General features: G+C 40.4%; 1 pseudogene; it reads left to right on the plus strand.

The window, feature by feature from the left end:
* Nucleotides 1-7,763: 7,763 nt before the first annotated feature.
* On the plus strand, nt 7,764-7,931 carry LOC138991659 (small ribosomal subunit protein uS14-like; annotated as a pseudogene).
* The last annotated feature ends 15,622 nt before the right edge of the window (nt 7,932-23,553 follow it).

Consider the following 23,553-nt stretch of genomic DNA (forward strand, 5'->3'; position numbering starts at 1 on the left):
ATGAACTTCCTTAAATGGGTCATTCAAGACATCTGCCTTATGCAGAAACAATGCTAGCTCTTTGTATATAAAATGAAAATTTAAAACTTTAAAGAAGACTTAGCATGTGGCCTGGCACATAGTATGTATTCAAATATGATAGCTTATTAGTATTATTATTGTGGGATGAGAAAGGCCTAATCCAACTTAGAGTTAAATATGTAAATCAAAGTCAGTTATGACACGAGAATGTTGTTAAGACAAATATTTTTGAGGGTTTTTGCTCTTTTAAAAGGGCAATTGCACATATACATTTTTGACTTTGGCTTTTGAGGGCATATTATCTTTTTAATGCCTATTCTAGACGTCTAGAATGTTATTTTGAGTGGCCTCTGCCCATCACAGTGGAATGAATGGCAACTGCCTGATTGAGAATACAGAAGAAAAGCAGCATGCTGCTGCTGCTGCTCCTAAGCCACTTCAGTCGTGTCCCGACTCTGTGCGACCTATAGACTGCAGCCCACCAGCCCGCCGCCGCCCTGGGATTCTCCAGGCAAGAACACTGGAGTGGGTTGCCATTTCCTTCTCCAATGCATGAAAGTGAAAAGTGAAAGTGAAGTTGCTCAGTCGTGTCTGACTCTTGAGACCCCATGGACTGCAGCCTACCAGGCTCCTCTGTCCATGGGATTTTCCAGGCAAGAGTACTGGAGTGGGATGCCATTGCCTTCTCCAAGAAAAAAACAGCATAAAAGTCAGAGCAAACTGTAGTGGGGCTGAGAAGATTGCCATTTAATGGGGCTCAATTATTTGATTACAATAGACCTTTCAGTTGCCATAGAAACAAAACCACTGCTCTGAAAAAGACACTGATGGGACCAGGCAGGCACACATCTTTCAAAAAAAAAAAAAAAAGCTAAATTAAATGGTGCACAGAATGGCAACGAATGCTCCTGAAATTACTTTATCTGGGTGGATAAATGAGGAAAGCACAGAGGTAACATGTAGTGTAAAATGTTGACACAATGCAGGCTGATCAATGCAGTCTCCAAATCGCAAAGCAAAATCAATATTTGAATCTTGACTTCTCTCTGTGACAAGACCCCAGATGCTGGTTTCCTGTAGGATTGTAGATGAGTGAGCTATACTGGGGCTGGGGATAGGGATAGTCAAAACAGGAGTCTGGATGACATCATGGGATAGGGAGTGAAAGAGCGTGACAGAGACAAGTTGAGACCTTATTGTCAATACAGTAAGTAACTTGAACAACATAGATTTAAATTGTGCAGGTCCACATATAGGCAGACTTTTTCTCTATCATAAATAATACTGCAGAACTGACAAACTGTAGTGAGAACTTTGAAGAAGTGCATAGCCAGAAATTCTAATTTCAGGATCTCTCTACTGGGATTTTCAATACAGAGCCATTTACATTTGCAAAAACTTGAAGAAAAAATCCTCTTATGATACCAATGAAAATTTATAGATACTTACTCTGGGTACACGCAACTTTTGGCAGGAAAGAGCTCTTTAACACGAAAAGTGCTATCTGCAGGAAACTCCTTTTTGTCTTACAATAACTTTAGCAAAGCTACATTGTAATTAACCTTAAATGAGGTGCCCTCATCTTCTACTCATCTCAAGCCAAACACAACTTTCAAATCTTTCAATCACACAGTGCTTAGCTTAACATGTTGGTTCTTTCCATAGACCAAAGAAATAAAAATGAGGAATAAATAATTAACAGATGATCAGATCTCTTCCTTAGCTTCCTCTTGGTAATCTTGTGCCAAATTCAGACTTAAATTGAAGAAAGTAGGAAAACCACTAGACCATTCAGGTATGACCTAAATCAAATCCCTTATGATTATACAGTGAAGTGAGAAATAGATTTAAGGGCCTAGATCTGATAGATAGAGTGCCTGATGAACTATGGTTCGTGACATTGTACAGAGACAGGATCAAGACCATCCCCATGGAAAAGAAATGCAAAAAAGCAAAATGGCTGTCTGGGGAGGCCTTACAAATAGCTGTGAAAAGAAGAGAAGCAAAAAGCAAAGGAGAAAAGGAAAGATATAAAGCATCTGAATGCAGAGTTCCAAAGAATAGCAAGAAGAGATAAAAAGCCTTCCTCAGTGATCAATGCAAAGAAATAGAGGAAAACAACAGAATGGGAAAGACTAGAGATCTCTTCAAGAAAATTAGAGATACCAAGGGAACATTTCATGCAAAGATGGGCTCAATAAAGGACAGAAATGGTATGGACCTAACAGAAGCAGAAGATATTAAGAAGAGGTGGCAAGAATACACAGAAGAACTGTACAAAAGATCTTCATGACCCAGATAATCACGATGGTGTGATCACTGACCTAGAGCCAGACATCCTGGAATGTGAAGTCAAGTGGGCCTTAGAAAGCATCAACAAAGCTAGTGGAGGTGATGGAATTCCAGTTGAGCTATTTCAAATCCTGAAAGATGATGCTGTGAAAGTGCTGCACTCAATATGCCAGCAAATTTGGAAAACTCAGCAGTGGCCACAGGACTGGAAAAGGTCAGTTTTCATTCAATCCCAAAAGGCAATGCCAAAGAATGCTCAAACTACCACACAATTGCACTCATCTCACATGCTAGTAAGTAATGCTCAAAATTCTCCAAGCCAGGCTTCAGCAATATGTGAACCGTGAACTTCCAGATGTTCAAGCTGGTTTTAGAAAAGGCAGAGGAACCAGAGATCAAATTGCCAACATCTGCTGGATCATGAAAAAAAGCAAGAGAGTTCAGAAAAACATCTATTTCTGCTTTATTGACTATGCCAAAGCCTTTGACTGTGTGGATCACAATAAACTGTGGAAAATTCTGAAAGAGATGGGAATACCAGACCACCTGACCTGCCTCTTGAAATCTGTATGCAGGTCAGGAAGCAACAGTTAGAACTGGACATGGAACAACAGACTGGTTCCAAATAGGAAAAGGAGTACGTCAAGGCTGTATATTGTCACCCTGTTTATTTAACTTATATGCAGAGTACATCATGAGAAATGCTGGACTGGAAGAAACACAAGCTGGAATCAAGATTGCTGGGAGAAATATCAATAACCTCAGATATGCAGATGACACCACCCTTATGGCAGAAAGTGAGAGGAACTAAAAAGCCTCTTGATGAAAGTGAAAGTGGAGAGTGAAAAAGTTGGCTAAAAGCTCAACATTCAGAAAACGAAGATCATGGCATCTGGTCCCATCACTTCATGGGAAATAGATGGGAAACAGTGGAAACAGTGTCAGACTTTTTTTTTTGGGCTCCAAAATCACTGCAGATGGTGACTGCAGCCATGAATTAAAAAGGCTTACTCCTTGGAAGAAAGTTATGACCAACCTAGATAGCATATTAAAAAAGCAGAGACATTACTTTGCCAACAAAGGTCCGTCTAGTCAAGGCTATGGTTTTCCAGTGGTCATGTATGGATGTGAGAGTTGGACTGTGAAAGAAGGCTGAGTGCTGAAGAATTGATGCTTTTGAACTGTGGTGTTGGAGAAGACTCTTGAAGTCCCTTGGACTCTTGTCTCAGACATTTTTGTTTTTCCTTTGCCAACTAAAACAATTGTATATTTTTGAACTGTGGTGTCCCCAGACTATTACTAACTGGACAATATATTTTTTTCTCAAGTCCATTCAGAATTAGGAATCCCAATTTGTTTCAATGGTTTTGGTTTGATATTTTCAGCTGAAATTCAATTAGCTTTGGCCACCTCATTAGTTATATCTTGAAAATCACTACAGACTCTGATGCTGGGAGGGATAGTTAACAGAGGGTAATCAAGGATGAGATGGTGGAAACCATCTGCCAAAATCACTACAAATCTCAGTGAACTCCTTGATAAAGGACATATATATTTTGACCTCCCTTTTTCTTTTCAGTCGCACACGTTCCTCCAGAGATCTGATCTGAGGCTTGGTTTGGGCTCTAGTCCACATTAGATCTGTGACCCTCTCCACAGCTCTCACATAGTGAACAACATCTTGTTTTTTTTTAGCTCAGAGCAGACTTGTTGCCCTCTTCTCACTTTATCTTGCCTAAAGAGTTGGACCAAACAACCTTCTGTGACGTACAGTCTCTCAGTGTTCAGATGATTAAATTTTCTTGTCTTTCTTTTTCAAACAAATCTTATAAAGGGCTTATTTCTTGCCATTTTAAATGGTGGTCTAGTTTTGGGATCTGTTTCCACTCATGTGAGAAACATCTATTTCCCTCTAAGTGATGGGACCAAACTGCAATCTTGATCTTAGTTTTCGACAGAAGTTTTAAGCACTTCATTTTCTGACCCTCCTCTCTTTCATCAAGAGGTGCCTGGAAGTTCCTCCTCACTTTCTCTAATAAGGGTAGACTATTTTCTATACTTATCCCAGGTTATTGGCTATTTCTGTTAGGCAATTAGCCATCTCCTTTTTGGTTTACAGTGTATATTATTTTTCATGATTTAATGTTCTAAAATTGATAAGTTAAATAAGTGGGTGACAATACATTCTATAACACTGGTTATATTAATTATGTTCCTTTTCTAATTTGGAGTTACCTAGTCTGTTGTTCCATCTTGTCCAGTTCTAACAAATGACTGCTCCTGAGGCTCTTGATTTATAAAATACAAACAGGAAGATCAACTCAACAACAGTGGTATTCCAATCTCTTTCAGAAAAATCTCTTCCTTAATAGACATTTCATCAAAGGCAAAGAGCTTTGGAAATAGTCAATAAAGATGCTCACCAGTTAGATGATTACAGTAAAACTCTGTTTTGCTTTTCTAAGATCCCGCAGTCAGTATCTATTAATTTGATCTCTAGTACCTCTCACGTTGACACACACCAGTTAGAATGCCATCATTAAAGTTTGAATGCAGTCTCTGCCATGGAAGAACTCTTGAAACAGTGTCAGATTTATTTTCAGGGCAAACCATTCACTACTACAGATGGTGACTTCAAACCATGTCCATTGGTGGGTGATACTCCCAGCCAGAAGTTCGACCAACCTAGAAGCACCTATTCTTTTCCAACCAAAGGTTTTTTCCACAAAGTTGGCTAAGGGTCAAAACCAAAATTTTGTGATCAAAAAACATGTCCTTTTGGAATGTTCAAGGCTAGATTTGTGGCAGAATTGATGCAAGATGAAGCAGGAACTCTCAAAGAGTCTTCTCCTTCCACAATTCAAATCCCATCAGTTCATGAAGATGCTCCTCTTCTTTCTTTTCAACACAGGAATGAAGACTCTGCCGCCGGACACTCTTTGACTTTGGACACCTCACATTGAAATGTCTTGACTCAGATACTCTCTAGGATTGTCAGCAAAAACAAGATTGGGAGCTGACATGAGGAAATCATGACCCTTCTCCTCCACCTTCAGACATCAATTGAGGGTCTTTGGAAAAAGTCAGAGTGACATCAAGTTGCAAAGCCTGGGAGGCTCAGTCCTCTATGATTATTGTGGCTGCAGAGAGTTAGAGATGGACTGGTTCTGATGAGACAGGTGAAAGAGTCTTTTCAATACCACAGTTCAAAATACTGGGGGAGGGGAACAACTCCAGCACTTTAAGTCCAACTCTAAAAACAAGACCAGGAGCTGACTGTGGCTCAGACCATGAACTCCTTATTGCCAAATTCAGACTTAAATTGAAGAAAGTAGGAAAACCACTAGACCATTCAGGTATGACCTAAATCAAATCCCTTATGATTATACAGTGGAGTAGTGAGAAATAGATTTAAGGGCCTAGATCTGATAGATAGAGTGCCTGATGAACTATGGAATGAGGTTTGTGACATTGTACAGGAGACAGGGATCAAGACCATCCCCATGGAAAAGAAATGCAAAAAAGCAAAATGGCTGTCTGGGAGGCCTTACAAATAGCTGTGAAAGAAGAAGCAAAAAGCAAAGGAGAAAAGGAAAGATATAAACATCTGAATGCAGAGTTCAAGAATAGCAAGAAGAGATAAAAGCCTTCTTCGTAAGAGGAACTAAAATGCCTCTTGAAGAAAGTGAAAGAGGAGAGTGAAAAAGTTGGCTTAAAGCTCAATATTCAGAAAACTAAGATCATGGCATCTGGTCCCATCACTTCATGGCAAATACATGGGGAAACAGTGGAAACGGTATCAGACTTTATTTTTGGGGGCTCCAAAATCACTGCAGATGGTGACTACAGTCATGAAATTAAAAGATGCTTACTCCTTGGAAGGAAAGTTATGACCAACCTAGATAGCATATTCAAAAGCAGAGACATTACTTTGCCAACAAAGGTCCGTCTAGTCAAGGCTATGGTTTTTCCTGTGGTCATGTATGGATGTGAGAGTTGGACTGTGAAGAAAGCTGAGCGCCAAATAATTGATGCTTTTGAACTGTGGTGTTGGAGAAGACTCTTGAGAGTCCCTTGGACTGCAAGGAGATCCAACCAGTCCATCCTAAAGGAGATCAGTCCTGGGTGTTCATTGGAAGGACTGATGCTGAAGCTGAAACTCCAAACTTTGGCCATCTCATGCGAAGAGTTGACTCATTGGAAAAGACCCTGATGCTGGGAGGGATTGGGGGCAGGAGGAGGAGGGGACGACAGAGGATGAGATGGCTGGATGCATCACCATGTCGATGGATATGAGTTTGGGTGGACTCCGGGAGTTGGTGATGGACAGGGAGGCCTGGCATGCTGGGATTCATGGGGTCACAAAGAGTCAGACACGACTGAGAGACTGAACTGATCTGAACTGAAGGATTAATGATATTGAGCATTTTGTCAAGTGTTTAATAGCCATATTTTCTTTCTTGAATTGTATATTTAAATCTTCTGCCCATTTAAAAATTGGACTCTTTTGTATTCTTTTTATTTAGTTGTTTGTTCCTTGTATATTTTGGATTTAAGTCTTTTGTCAGATGAATTATTTATAAATATTTAGGAGACAGAAATTTAAATCAAGAAGCTAGTGGTCCTATCTATTTCTTCATTCCCAGGGTGGGCCTTGGCATACCTCGAATGGTTAAAATCTGCCTTTGAACCCTCTTCTCTCATGGACTTATGTCCTCCTAAGCTGTGCTCCTCTATTTCTCTAAGGTCCTTACCTTAGTTTCTTTGGCTGCAAACAACAAAAACCAACTCTGGCTAAATTAAGCAAAAGGACGTTTGTTGGAGGGACTTCTGGACCTGTTGACCAAGCCACACTTAGGCCACATAACCTCTCCCAGCTGGGCCAGTCTTGGTCACTTTGCTTTCTATAGTGAGGGGTAGGATCCTTGATTTACTGTCCCACCAAGACACCACACAGTGGAGGAAAGATCATTCCCCAAAAGGAAATCAGGACATTAATTCACTAACTGCTTTTCTTGCTCTGACTTTTTTTTACTATATTATGCTGCTTTCTTTGGCATCCTTAATCAGGCAGTCAGAGCTCATTTCCAAGGAAGAAGCTGGGATTACTTTAGAGAGGATATTGAGCAGATGAGTGGAGAGGGACAGACTTCTCTCTGTCTCTTCATTCTTAGGATCTGTTTTCCAAGAAACACCAGATCTATCCTAAATAAACTACCCGCTCTCCCTCTGTGTGTGTCAGCATCTGCCCCTGGAAAATAGCCTGTAACCAATAGCCCTCGAAAGCCCAAAACCCTCTGTCCAATTTCTCTGTGAGACCTGATGTCCTCTCTGCTTCCTTGCCTGAAAATGCACCACACTTAAAATTTGAAAGCTTGTAGTTCATTGAATAACAACTAAAAATTTAAAAAAACACTTAGCACTTTTGCCTTGTTGAAGCCTAGTAGAACATGGGCCACCAGCAGCTCTACTAGAGCCGGGCGAGAAAACGTGGCCAGGGTTTTCGCTCTTGATGGGTCTCAAATTAGCACGCTCTAATCCAGAAATACAGCCTCGATATGTGCAGCCAGTGTTCACAGCAGTCCTTGAAGGACACCAGCTTCATTAAGTTGGGCTAAATGAACTTCCTTAAATGGGTCATTCAAGACATCTGCCTTATGCAGAAACAATGCTAGCTCTTTGTATATAAAATGAAAATTTAAAAACTTTTAAAGAAGACTTAGCATGTGGCCTGGCACATAGTATGTATTCAAATATGATAGCTTATTAGTATTATTATTGTGGGATGAGAAAGGCCTAATCCAACTTAGAGTTAAATATGTAAATCAAAGTCAGTTATGACACGAGAATGTTGTTAAGACAAATATTTTGGAGGGTTTTTGCTCTTTTAAAAGGGCAATTGCACATATACATTTTTGACTTTGGCTTTTGAGGGGCATATTATCTTTTTTAATGCCTATTCTAGACGTCTAGAATGTTATTTTGAGTGGCCTCTGCCCATCACAGTGGAATGAATGGCAACTGCCTGATTGAGAATACAGAAGAAAAGCAGCATGCTGCTGCTGCTGCTCCTAAGCCACTTCAGTCGTGTCCGACTCTGTGCGACCCCATAGACTGCAGCCCACCAGCCCCCGCCGCCCCTGGGATTCTCCAGGCAAGAACACTGGAGTGGGTTGCCATTTCCTTCTCCAATGCATGAAAGTGAAAAGTGAAAGTGAAGTTGCTCAGTCGTGTCTGACTCTTCGAGACCCCATGGACTGCAGCCTACCAGGCTCCTCTGTCCATGGGATTTTCCAGGCAAGAGTACTGGAGTGGGATGCCATTGCCTTCTCCAAGAAAAACAGCATAAAAGTCAGAGCAAACTGTAGTGGGGCTGAGAAGATTGCCATTTAATGGGGCTCAATTATTTGATTACAATAGACCTTTCAGTTGCCATAGAAACAAAACCACTGCTCTGAAAAAAGACACTGATGGGACCAGGCAGGCACACATCTTTCAAAAAAAAAAAAAAAGCTAAATTAAATGGTGCACAGAATGGCAACGAATGCTCCTGAAATTACTTTATCTGGGTGGATAAATGAGGAAAGCACAGAGGTAACAGGTAGTGTAAAATGTTGACACAATGCAGGCTGATCAATGCAGTCTCCAAATCGCAAAGCAAAATCAATATTTGAATCTTGGACTTCTCTCTGTGACAAGACCCCAGATGCTGGTTTCCTGTAGGATTGTAGATGAGTGAGCCATACTGGGGGCTGGGGATAGGGGATAGTCAAAACAGGAGTCTGGATGACATCATGGGATAGGGAGTGAAAGAGCGTGACAGAGACAAGTTGAGACCTTATTGTCAATACAGTAAGTAACTTGAACAACATAGATTTAAATTGTGCAGGTCCACATATAGGCAGACTTTTTCTCTATCATAAATAATACTGCAGAACTGACAAACTGTAGTGAGAACTTTGAAGAAGTGCATAGCCAGAAATTCTAATTTCAGGGATCTCTCTACTGGGATTTTCAATACAGAGCCATTTACATTTGCAAAAACTTGAAGGAAAAAATCCTCTTATGATACCAATGAAAATTTATAGATACTTACTCTGGGTACACGCAACTTTTGGCAGGAAAGAGCTCTTTAACACGAAAGTGCTATCTGCAGGAAACTCCTTTTTGTCTTACAATAACTTTAGCAAAGCTACATTGTAATTAACCTTAAATGAGGTGCCCTCATCTTCTACTCATCTCAAGCCAAACACAACTTTCAAATCTTTCAATCACACAGTGCTTAGCTTAACATGTTGGTTCTTTCCATAGACCAAAGAAATAAAAATGAGGAATAAATAATTAACAGATGATCAGATCTCTTCCTTAGCTTCCTCTTCGGTAATCTTGTGAACAAATAGTGAACAAGATAGCATGTAAAGATCAGAAGGTGTCAACAAGTGTGCACACAGTAGGACACAGTGATGAATCTGATTCCCTATCTCAATGATTAGGGGCTTCCCTTGTAGCTCAGTTGGTAAAGAATCTGCCTGCAAAGCAGGAATCCGCCTGTGATGCAGGAGACCCTGGTTCAATTCCTGGGTCTGGAAGATCCCCTGGAGAAGGAAATGGCAACACATTCCAGTATTCTTGCCTGGAAAATCCCATGGGCAGAGGAGCCTGGTGGGCTACAGTCCACTGGGTTGCAAGAGTTGGACACGACTTAGTGACTAAACCACCACCACATCTCAATGATTAACAGATTATTCGAATGAAGCAGGGCAAAGACTAATAGAGTTTTGCCAAGAAAATGCACTGGTCATAGCAAACACCCTCTTCCAACAACACAAGAGAAGACTCTACACATGGACATCACCAGATGGTCAACACCGAAATCAGATTGATTATATTCTTTGCAGCCAAAGATGGAGAAGCTCTATACAGTCAGCAAAAACAAGACCAGGAGCTGACTGTGGCTCAGATCATGAACTCCTTGTTACGAAATTCAGACTTAAATTGAAGAAAGTAGGGAAAACCACTAGACCATTCAGATATGACCTAAATCAAATCCCTTATGATTATACAGTGGAAGTGAGAAATAGATTTAAGGGCCTAGATCTGATAGATAGAGTGCCTGATGAACTATGGACTGAGGTTCGTGACATTGTACAGGAGACAGGAATCAAGACCATCCCCATGGAAAAGAAATGCAAAATAACAAAATGGCTGTCTGGGGAGGCCTTACAAATAGCTGTGAAAAGAAGAGAAGCAAAAAGCAAAGGAGAAAAGGAAAGATATAAGCATCTGAATGCAGAGTTCCAAAGAATAGCAAGAAGAGATAAGAAAGCCTTCCTCAGTGGTCAATGCAAAGAAATAGAGGAAAACAACAGAATGGGAAAGACTAGAGATCTCTTCAAGAAAATTAGAGATACCAAGGGGACATTTTATGCAAAGATCGACTCAATAAAGGACAGAAATGGTATGAACCTAACAGAAGCAGTCAGTATTAAGAAGAAGTGGCAAGAATACACAGAAGAACTGTACAAAAAAGATCTTCACGACCTGGATAATCACGATGGTGTGATCACTGACCTAGAGCCAGACATCCTGGAATGTGAAGTCAAGTGGGCCTTAGAAAGCATCACTACGAACAAAGCTAGTGGAGGTGATGGAATTCCAGTTGAGCTCTTTCAAATCCTGAAAGATGATGCTGTGAAAGTGCTGCACTCAATATGGCAGCAAATTCGGAAAACTCAGCAGTGGCCACAGGACTGGAAAAGGTCAGTTTTCATTCCAATCCCAAAGAAAGGCAATGTCAAAGAATGCTCAAACTACCACACAATTGCACTCATCTCACATGCTAGTAAAGTAATGCTCAAAATTCTCCAAGCCAGGCTTCAGCAATATGTGAACCGTGAACTTCCAGACGTTCAAGCTGGTTTTAGAAAAGGCAGAGGAACCAGAGATCAAATTGCCAACATCTGCTGGATCATCGAAAAAGCAAGAGAGTTCCAGAAAAACATCCATTTCTGCTTTATTGACTATGCCAAAGCCTTTGACTGTGTGGATCACAATAAACTGTGGAAAATTCTGAAAGAGATGGGAATACCAGACTACCTGACCTGCCTCTTGAGAAATCTGTATGCGGGTCAGGAAGCAACAGTTAGAACTGGACATGGAACAACAGACTGGTTCCAAGTAGGAAAAGGAGTACGTCAAGGCTGTATATTGTCACCCTGTTTATTTAATGTCTATACAGAGTACATTATGAGAAACGCTGGACTGGAAGAAACACAAGCTGGAATCAAGATTGCTGAGAGAATTATCAATGACCTCAGATATGCAGATGACACCACTCTTACGGCAGAAAGTGAGGAGGAACTAAAAAGCCTCTTGATGAAAGTGAAAGTGGAGAGTGAAAAAGTTGGCTTAAAGCTCAACATTCAGAAAACGAAGATCATGGCATCCAGTCCCACCACTTCATGGGAAATAGATGGGGAAACAGTGGAAACAGTGTCAGACTTTATTTTTCTGGGCTCCAAAATCACTACAGATGGTGACTGCAGCCATGAAATTAAAAGACGCTTACTCCTTGTCAGGAAAGTTATGACCAACCTAGATAGCATATTCAAAAGCAGAGACATTACTTTGCCAACAAAGGTCCATCTACTCAAGGCTATGGTTTTTCCAGTGGTCATGTGTGGATGTGAGAGTTGGACTGTGAAGAAAGCTGAGCGCCAAAGAATTGATGCTTTTGAACTGTGGTGTTGGAGAAGACTCTTGAGAGTCCCTTGGACTGCAAGGAGATCCACCCAGTCCATTCTGAAGGAGATCAGCCCTGGGATTTCTTTGGAAGGACTGATGCTAAAGCTGAAACTCCAGTACTTTGGCCACCTCATGCGAAGAGTTGACTCATTGGAAAAGACTCTGATGCTGGGAGGGATTGGGGGCAGGAGGAGAAGGGGACGCCAGAGGATGAGATGGCTGGATGGCATCACTGACTCAATGGACGTGAGTCTGAGTGAACTCCGGGAGTTGGTGATGGACAGGGAGGCCTGGCATGCTGTGATTCACGGGGTCGCAAAGAGTCAGACACGACTGAGCAACTGAACTGAACTGAACTGAGATCGATAATTAAAGAGATTACTTCCTTCTTTCCCTTTAATGGCCAAGCAGAATCTTCAGAGTTGGTTTGGGGGACATGAATCCACCTTCTCCCCAGATTGCTGGCTTTTCTGACTAAATCAACATTTCTTTCTACCAACATTTGCTTTTCGAGTGTTGATTTTCAGGCAGCAATCAACCAGACCTGAGGTCAGTAACATGGGTATCCTTGTGCCAAGAGCATTACATGTGTCCTCTTATTTAATCCTCCTGACAACCTAGGAGGAAGGTATTATTGTTATCTTCATGTACAGATGGGGAAACTGAAACCAGAGGGGAATAAGCAATATGGCTAGTGTTAACAAGAAAATGGTAGGATTTGAACCCAGGTCCTTCTTAGTAGAGACTCTGTGCCCTTAACCATTGGCATTAATGAATTATATTGTAATTATAAGGTAGAATATTCTATAGACACTGAAATTATAAGAATTTTAGGGACATAAGAAAATGTTTCTTATAAGTAGGAAAAGCATGTCATAAACTTTATATATTGCATAATTTCAGCCATGTTATTTTTATAAATTTGCAATCAAAAAAGACATGAAGAAAATTATTCGATACTGTCAAGTGTTTTTTTTTTTTTTTTAAGTTTATTAACTCTGTGCAGATCTGAGGCTGTGGGTATGGGTATTATCAGAATATTTTATTGCAGTGTTAATTTCTTCAGACCAGACAAAACCCACACAAAGCCAGAGAAATGTCCAGAAATGAGATCTTCAAAAGGTGGTGGATCAGAGATTGGACTAACTACCAGCACTATTTTAAGATGGAATGATGGTCACTAGTTAGGGGAACAGAAAGGGAAGGCTCTACAGCCTGGGCTGAACCCTGCTACTCAGGTCCCCAGGGCGCTCACAGCACCTTTCCTGATTCCCTCTCCTCCTCCTCCTCTTTCCCCTCCCCCCTTTTCTTCTTTGTCCTCTTCTTCTTCCACTCACTTCTTTCTCCTTCTCTAACCAACGTCTATCAGGCACTGAAGTCAGTCAATAATTGTGAAATGGTCATTTAACAGAATGGGCATCTGAGTTTTTCCTTCCTCAGTGTAGATCTTTCCTCTTTCTGGTAACTGTGGGACCCTGAATTTTCTTAGCAGGAGCTGGTAAGGCTGTCAGTCAAGGTGCCTGCCCTCCCCTAGCCAGAGGATGGGAGGTGACTGAGCTTGGCTAGGTGAAGTCTAGTAGGAATCTGAATCTTGAGCAGATGACATAAAGATAGGATACTGGGAAGCAGATCATCCTGGAGAAGGCACTTCAAAGGGACCACTCCCTTGAAACCCAGATCTTCCCTGGGACCTATCCTTCTAAAGCCTCATCCTTTTGCTTTTTATTCCATTCCATAAGCTATCCCAGAAGCTTCCAAGTTTTATTTCTCTTGTTGCTGAGTTTTGCTTCCGTTGGCCAGTCTGTTTCTGTTGCTCACCACCACGTAGCAACAGAGGCCGACTCTGTGGCTGTGTATACAGGGTCTCAGCAACTTGGTTCAGACACGCAAAGGAGAATCGAACATCATCTCCTCCTCGCTTCACTCTAGATCTCGTAGCTTGGACTTAATGGGCCTTGTTTCTAAACTGAGGAAAAGGCTGAGATTTTGGCTCCCTATTGTTCAATCACTGAGTGATCTTGTTCTGTGTTCTTTCCTCTTGACTTTTTTAATTTGAAAAATTTGAACCAAGGCCAGATTAAGGTGTAGGCTGTCAAGGCAGCTGCAAACCTGAAGGGGAGTTACATCATCATTCAGAAATGTGAAACCAGTGAGCTCAGGTCCCCCAGGAGCAACTCTACGGAACTGCTGGGAATCTAGTGGGTCTGAGCCACTGAAGGCAACACTGCTCTCCAGGGATGATTAAAGCACTCCACTTTTTCTTTTTGGTATTTTTGAGACACACATTTTTTTTTTAAGTCAGATGAAGTTTTTAAAAAAAATTTTTTTTTAATTATGAGAGTACAATAACAGATTTATAGTAAATTGGAAAATACAGAACAAAATTGCATGTAGTTCCACTATATATTACAATTAATTATTTTTAAGTAGATAAATTAAGATTTTTTAGTTGAAGTTTTAATGTAAAACTCTCAAAAATTAACAGAATGAATAGACAGAAAAGTAGAAAGATATACTAGACCTGAAAAGCCCTTAATTCAACATAATTAAGATTTATACAATTTTCACACAAAGCAGGGCACAAATTTTATTTAAGTTCCCATGGACTATAAACCAGGAGATACTGGAGCATACCCAGGGACATAAAACAAGGTGCAAAAATTTCATGGCCTAAAAGCATTGAAATCATCCAGAGACTAGTCTCTTATCACTGTGGCATCATGTTAGATATCAATATAAAAATATATTTGAAAGTAACCCACTTATTTTCAAGCACAATGTGACATTTGCCAAAAGAGATCTTTGACTTAGTCATTGAAAGCCTCAGGAAGGTTAGAAGATTGGAAAAATACAGAGGGTGATTGCAGAGAAGAACGCACTTAAATGAGAAATTAATACCAAAATGAGAAATTAATATCAAGGATACTTTAAAAAGGCAATGTATTTGGAAATTAAGTGTCCACTTTTAAATGATGGGTGTATCTAAGAAGCCATAACAAGAAAAATTAGAAAATATTTGTAACAAAACAAATTTGAAAAGATAATTTATCAGAATTTGCTGCATGCAGCTGAGGCTGCTCAAAGAAACTAAATACAATGTGGAATCTTGAATAAGGTATGAAAACAAATAATGGACACCAGCATAAAATTTTGTGAAATTTGAACAAAATCTCTACTTTAGTTAATATTACATAACATGTTAATTTCTTGTTGTCTTTTAAACACAGTATTTCTTTATATTTTCATAATTGGATTAAAAGTTTCAAGCCTCAGTCAAGATTTTTTATTTATTTATTTACTTTGGTTTTTAAAGTACTTTTTATTTATTTATTTTTTGATTTATTTATTTTAATTGGAGGCTAATTATTTTACAATATTGTAGTGGTTTTGCCATACATTGACATGAATCAGCCATGGGTGTACAGGTATTCCCCATCCTGAACCCCCCTCCCACCTCCCTCCCCATTCCATCCCTCTGGGTCATCCCAGTGCACCAGCCCTGAGCGCCCTGCATGCATTGAACCTGGACTGGTGATCTGTTTCACATATGATAATATACATGTTTGAATGCTATTGTCTCAAATCATCCCACCCTCACCTTCTCCCACAGAGTCCGAAAGTCTGTTCTATACATCTGTGTCTCTTTTGCTGTCTTACATATAGGGTTATCGTTATCATCTTTCTAAATTCCATATATATGTGTCAGTATACTGTATTGGTGTTTTTCTTTCTGGCTTACTTAAACACAGTATTTCTTTATATTTTCAGAATTGAATTAAAAGTTTCAAGCCTCATTCAAGATTTTTTAAATCACTAAAGTAATAAGATTGCTAGATTTTTAGTAGTAATACTTTGTTGTTCAGTTGCTCAGTCATGTCCGACTCTTTGTGACCCCATGAACTGCAGCACACCAGGCCTCCCTGTCCTTTATCGTCTCCTGGAGCTTGCTCAAGTTCATGTCCATTGGGTCGGTGATGCCATCCAACCATCTCATCCTCTGTTGTCCCCTTCTCCTGCCTTCAATCTTTCCCAACATCAGGGTCTTTTCCAATGAGTCTGTTCTTTACATCAGGTGGCCAAAGCATTGGAGTTTCGGCTTCAGCATCAGTCCTTCCAATGAACACCCAGGACTGATCTCCTTTAGGATGGACTGGTTGGATGTCCTTGTAGTCCAAGGGACTCTCAAGAGTCTTCTCCAACACCACAGTTCAAAAGCATCAGTTCTTTGGCACTCAGCTTCCTTTATGGTCCAACTCTCACATCCATACATGACTACTGGAAAAACCATAGCTTCGACTATATGGACCTTTGTCAGCAGAGTAATGTCTCCACATTTTTTAATACATTGTCATAGCTTTTCTTCCAAGCAACAAGCATCTTTTAATTCCATGGCTGCACTCACCATCTGGAGTGATTTTGGAACCCAAGAAAATAAAGTCTGTCACTATTTCCACTAATACTAGATGCCAGAATAAATGGAACTATATCAAAACATTGAGTGAATATAAATTAGAAATCTAGCATTCTATTCATACTTAGTCAAACAAGTAGGACCAAAATGTCATAATTTTTTTAACTAAGCAAAAGTTCATAAGTTTTCTAAAATATATGTATTATGCTTATTATATATATATTTATATTCATATAAACTTTTCTACTGTGCTTGATAAAGGCTTGAGAAAGAACAACAAAAAAGAGATAGAGAAATTGGAAAACATGAACTAAGAGAAATGGGAGTGTTGAATATGAAATAGAAAAAGTGAAACTAGATAAAAGCTAAAGATCATCATATAGTCCAGGTGCTTTTAAACCTGGCTGCTCATTAGAATCATGTCTGGAACTCTGGAGAAAAAACAATACCTGGGCATTTGTATTTTTCAAAAAATTCCAGATAATTCTCACGTGTACCTGGATTTGAAAAAGTAGTTACAGATTTTTCTATTAAATGGTGGTTTTCGTGATACAGAATTCTATTATTTTCTTTTGACCAATCATGATACAATGATATCAAAATGAGTAATAGTTCTGTAATCACAATAGTGGGCTTCCCTGGTGGTTCAATTGGTGAAGAATCTGGCTGCAATGCAGGAGACCTAGGTTTGATCCCTGGGTTGGGAATATCCCCTGGAGGAGTGCATGGCAACCCACTCCAATATTCTTGCCTGAAGGATCCCCATGGACCAAGGAGTCTGGCGGGCTACAGTCCGTGGGGTTACAAAGAGTTGGACACGACTGAGCAACTAAGCACAGCACAGCACAATCACAATAGTAAAAGATGTTAATCAGTTTCACAATTAATAGCCAGACAAAAATAAAAAATATTTATAATTGCAAGCCATAAGGGAAACATGATTAACCTAACAGCATAAAATAATTACTTACAATTTAGGGGGTTAAGTAATGTGGTAAGTGGAAGTATATACACAAGCACATGTCTTCAATCACCCAGCCAGTCTGTCTTTTGGTTGGTGCATTTAATCCACTTACATTTTAGGGAATTATCCATATGTTTGATCCTACTACCATTTTTTGATTTTTTGAGGTTTATTCATTGTAGTTCTCTTCCTTCTCTTGTGTTTCCTGCCTGAAGAAGTTCCTTTAGCATTTGTTGTAAAGCTGGCTTGGTGGTGCTGAATTCTCTTAACTTTTGCTTGTTTGTAAAGCTTTTGATTTCTCCATCAAATCTGAACAAGAGTCTTACTGGGTAGAATATTCTTGGTTGTTAGATTCTTCCCTTTCATCACTTTAAATATATTGTGCCATTCCCTTCTGGCTTGTAGAGTTTCTATTGAAAAATCAGCTGATAACCTTATGGGAGTTCCCTTGTATGTTATTAATATTTGTCATTTTTCCCCTTGTTGCTTTTAATGTTTTATATTTATCTTTAATTTTTGTCAGTGTGATTACTATGTGTATCAGTGTTCCTCTTTGGGTTTATCCTGCCTGGGACTCTCTGTGCTTCCTGGATTTGGTTGACTGTCTTTACTTCATTTAGTTGTATTTCTGGGGTTTTATCTTGTCATCTGGGGCTTCCCTGGTGGCTCAATGGTAAAGAACATGCCTGCAATGTAGGAAACCCAGGTTCAATCCCCAGGCCAGGAAGGTCCCCTGGAGAAGGGAATGGCTATCCATGCCAGAATTCTTGCCTGGAAAACCCCATAGACAGAGGAAACTGGTGGGCTAGAGTCCACAGGATTGCAGAGTCAGACAAGACTGAGGGACTGACATTTTCACTTTCTTCATCTGGGAGATAATCCTCTGCCTTTTCATTTCAGTTAACTTTCTGTGGTTGTGGTTTTCCTCCTGGAGGCTGCAGGATTGTAGTTCTTGTTCTGTCTGCCCTCTGGTGGTAGAGGCTGATGGGAGGGACTGTCTGTGGGGAAAACTGGGTCTTGTTCTTGTGGGCAGGGTTGGGCTCAGTCAAACTTTAATCCAATTATCTGCTGGTGGGTGGGGCTGTACTCCCTCCCTGTTTGTTGTTTGGCCTGAGATGATCCAGCCTTGGAGTCTCCAGGCTCTATGGTAGGTTAATCGTACCTCCAAGAGGTCTCACTTGCCAATGGGCACCTCCCAGGACTGCTGCTGCCAGTGCCTCTGTCTCTGTGGTACACCACTGCTGACCCACGCCTCCACAGGAGACCCTCCAACACTACCAGATAGGTCTGGTTCAGTCTCTTGTGGGGTCACTGCTCTTTTCCCCAGGGTCCTGGTTTGTGCAAGATTTTGTTTGTGCACTCCAAAAGTGGAGTCTCTGTCTCCCCCAGTCCTGTGGAAGTCCTGTAATCAAATCCTGCTGGCCTTCAAAGCCATATTCCCTGGGGATTCCTAGCCCTTTTGCTGGATCCTCAGGCTGGGAAGCCCAAAAATACGTCTCCCAACAGTGGGAGAACTTCTTTGTTATTATCATTCTCCAGGTTGTGGGTCACCCACCCAGCAAGTATGGGATTTTATTTTATCATGATTGCACCCCTCTTTCCATCTTGTGGCTCTTTGGATGCTCAGTTAAGTTGCTCAGTCGTGTCCGTCTCTTTGTGACCCCATGGACTGCAGCATGCCAGGCTTCCTTGTCCATCACCAACTCCTGAAGCCTGCTCAAACTCTGTCCATCAAGTCGCTGATGCCATCCAACCATCTCCTCCTCCATCGTCCCCTTCTCCTCCCGCCTTCAATCCTTCCCAGCATCAGGGTCTTTTCCAAAGAGTCTGATCTTCTCATCAGGTGGCCAAAGTATTGGAGTTTCAGCATTAGTCCTTCCAATGAATATTCAGGATGGATTTCCTTTAGGATTGACTGGTTTGATCTCCTTGCAGGCCAAGGGACTCTCAAGAGTCTTCTCCAACACCACAATTCAAAAGCATCAGTTCTTCAGTGCTCAACTTTCTCTATAATCCAACTCTCACATTCATACATGACTACTGGAAAAACCATAGCTTTGACTATATGGACCTTTGTTGGCAAAGTAATGTCTCTCCTTTTTAATATGCTCTCTAGCATATTAATAGGTTTGTCATAGATTTTCTTCCAAGGAGCAAGTGTCCTTTAATTTCATGGCTGCCATCACCATCTGCAGTGATTTTGGAGCCCCCCCAAATAAAGTCTCTCACGGTTTCCATTATTTCCCCAGCTAATTGCCATGAAGTGATGGGACCAGATGCCATGATCTTAGTTTTCTGAATGTTGAGTTTTAAGCCAACTTTTTCACTCTCGTCTTTCACTTTCATCAACAAACTTTTTCACTTTCATCTTTGGATGCAGGATTTCATTTTTTGGTGAGTTCCAGTGTCCTCCTGTTGGTTTTTCAACAGCTAGTTGCGATTTTGATGCTCTTGCAGGAGGAGATGAGCACACATTCTTCTACTCTGCCATCGAAATTTGTAATGTCAGATGAAATTTTTATTTCAAATAATGCATGTCACAATGACATTTTCCTTTCACAAATGATTCCTCTTATTATCTGTTAAACCTTTTGATGTGAGTCTGTGATTTTCTGGTTTGGAAACTACAAAAGAAAAGAGAACAACTATAGGAAAGTGGGAAATGTTTTATTGATTTATTTCTGAGCTTTGATAATGAAGTGACTTGGTAGCAATTAAAAAGAATGAGATAATTCTAGATTGGGTTATATTCTAGATGGGTTATATTCAAGACTTCCTCTAATAGCAAGTTAAAGAGTAAGATGTCAAAGTTATTTTCCTTCAAAAAACTAAAAGAACTCACGCATATAAACAAATACTGTCCATTTTCTAAGGACATTATATATAATAATGTGTGTGTGTGTAGGAGTAGGAAATGGCAACCCACTCCAGTATTCTTGCCTGGGAAATCCCATGGACAGAGGAGCCTGGTGGGCTAAAGTCCATGGGGTCACAAAGAGTCGGACACAACAGAGCGTGCACACACATATCTATTAATAGTCTGGAAACTGTGAAACTCAAACTAATACGTTACCTCTGGGTGTGAGATGAGGGGAACCAGAATTAGGAGAGGTGGTCAAGGGAACTTAATCTTGTTGGTTGGAATGCTTTACTAATATCAGTTAAGTCTAACTTATCTAAAGTGTCGTTTAAGGCCTGGGTTTCTCATTAATTTTCTGTCTGATGATCTATCTTTTGATGAAAGTGGGGTATTAAAGTCCCCCACTATTATTGGGTTACTGTTGATTTCTCCCTTTACAGTTGTTAGTATTTGCCTTACATATTGAAGTGCTCCTATGTTGGGTGCATATGTATTAATAATTGTTTAGTTGGGTGCATATGTATTAATAATTGTTTATATCTTTTTCTTGGATTAAACCCTTGATCATTATGTAGTGCCCTTCTTTATCTGTTATAGCAGTCTTTGTTTTAAAGTATATTTTGCCATACATCAACATGAATCTGCCACATGTTGACGTATGGCAAAACCAATACAATATTATAAAGTAATTAACCTCCAATTAAAATAAATTAATTTATATTAAATAAAAATAAATAAAGTATATTTTGTCTGATATGAGTATCACTACTCCAGGTTTCTTATGGATCCCATTTGTGTGGCACACCTTCTCCTCCCCCTTACTTTCACTCTGTAAGTGTCCCTAGGTCTGAGGTGGGTCTCTTGTAGACAACATATATATGGGTCTAGTTTTTGTATCCACCCAGCCAGTCTATGTCCTTTGGTTGGTGCATTTAATCCATTTACATTTAAGGTAATTACTGGTATGATCTTATTACTATTTCCTTAATTGTTTTGGATTTAGTTTTTGTAGGTCTTTTCCTTCTCTTGTGTTTCCTGCCTTTACCATTTGTTGTAAAACTGGCTTAGTGGTGCCAAATTCTCTTAACTCTTACTTGTCTGTAAAGGTTTTGATTTCTCCATCAAATCTGAGCAAGAGTCTTGCTGGGTATGATAGTCTTGGTTGTAGGTTTTTCCTTTTCATTACCTGTAATATATCATGCCATTCCCTTCTGGCTTGTAGAGTTTCAGTTGAGAAATCAACTGATAATGTTATGGGAGTTTTCTTATATGTTATTTGTCTTTTTTTCCCTTGTTGCTTTTAATATTTTATGCTTGTTTTTAATTTTTATCAGTGCTTCCCAGACTTGGATGAATATTTCCTTTCCCATGTTAGGGGAGTTTTTAGCTATTATGTCTTCAAATATTTTCTTGGGTCCCTTCTCTCTCTCTTCTCCTTCTGGGACCCCTTTAATGCAAATATTGGTGCATTTAATGTTGCCCCAGAAGTCTCTTAGGCTACCTTCAATTTTTTCACTCTTTTTTCTATATTCTATTTTTCAGCAATGATTTTCACCATTCTGTCTTCCAGGTCACTTATCCATTCTTCTGCCTGAGCAGAATTCATTCTGCTATTGATTCCTTCTAGTGTATTATTCATCTCTGCTCATTCTTTAGCTCCTCTAGGTCTTTGGTAAATATTTCTTGCATCTTCTTAATCTTTGCCTCCATTCTTTTTCCAAGATCCTGGATGATCTTCATTATTGTTATTCTTAATTCTTTTTCTGTAAGGTTGCCTATTTCTACTTTGTTTAGTTGTTTTTCTGAGGATTTATCTTGTCCCTTCATTTGGGACATAATCCTTTTTCTCTTCATTTTGGTTAGCTTTCTGTGATTGTGGTTTACATTCTGGAGGCTGTGGGATTGTAGTTCTTGCTTCTTCTGTCTGCCCCTAGTGGATAAGGATAAGAAGCTTGTGCAAGCTTCCTGATGGGAGGGGCTGGCTGTGGGGAAAACTGAATCTTGCTCTGGTGGGCAGTGCTATGCTCAGTAAAGTTTTAATCCAATTGTCTGCTGATGGGTAGGGCTGCATTCCCTCCCTGTTAGCTGTTTGGCCTGAGGCAACTCACCCCTGGTCTACAGGCTTTATGGTAGGGCTAATGGCAACCTCCAAGAGGACTTATGCCAACACACCTCTCCCAGGACTGCTGCTGCCAGTGCCCCTGTCCCTGAGACAAGGCATTGCCAACCCATGCCTCTGCAGGAGACTCTCAAACACTCACAGGTAGGTCTGGCTCAGTCTCCTGTGGGGTCACTTCTCCTTTCCCCTGGGTCCTGGTGCACACAGGACTTTGTTTGTGCCCTCTATAATGGAGTCTCTGTTTCCCCCAGTCCTGGAATTCTTATAGTTAAGTCCTGCGGGCCTTCAAAATCATATTCCCTGAGGATTCCCCGTCCATTTGCTGAATGTGAAGTCCAGAACCTTCCAACAGTGGGAGAACTTCTTTGGTATTATTGTTTCCAGCTTGTGGGTCGCCCATCTGGCAGATACAGGATTTGATTTTATCATGATTGTGCTCCTCCTACTATTTCATTGCAGCTTCTCCTTTGTCCTTGCACATAGGGTATCTTTTTTTGGTGGGTTTCAGTGTCCTCCTGTTGATGTTTGTTCAAAAGCTAGTTGTGATTTTGGTGTTTTTTTAACCTTGTTGGTTAGATATTTATGATGGGAATGTATTTATATGTTTCTGATTAGATTAAAACAAAACTTAGAAAGCAGTTCTGGTTGAGGAGGAACAGAGTGCTGTACCCCATACCCACTCCTGGAACTTTCTTTGACATCTTGGGGTAGAGTTTAGTCCAAACTCTTTATTTTTCATTTGGGGAAACTGAGCCAAGGAATTCATCAAAATAGTTTGTCTGAGGCTTGCAGGGTTATTTTCTTGAGATCAGACAAGACTCAGTGGGATATCCCTGGTGGTCCAGTGGTAAAGAATCCTCCTGCCAATCCAGGGGACACAGGTTTGATCCCTGGTTGGGGAAGACTCCACATACTGTGGGGCAACTGAGTCCATGAACCACAGCTACTGAAACCCATGCACTGGAGAGCCCTTGCTCTGCAACAAGAGAAGCAACGAGAAGTCTGTTTACCACAGCTAGAAGAGTAGCCTGCTTGCAGCAATGAAGGCCCAGTGCAGTCAAAGATAAAAAACAAAATCCAAAACAAAATTTTATGGAAGCCAGAGAACTGTCCAGAACCTCTCTCCTGTCCCTGCACCACTT

This window comes from Bos mutus, chromosome 18 (assembly GCF_027580195.1).
Source record: "Bos mutus isolate GX-2022 chromosome 18, NWIPB_WYAK_1.1, whole genome shotgun sequence".
NCBI classification, from domain to species: Eukaryota; Metazoa; Chordata; class Mammalia; order Artiodactyla; family Bovidae; genus Bos; species Bos mutus.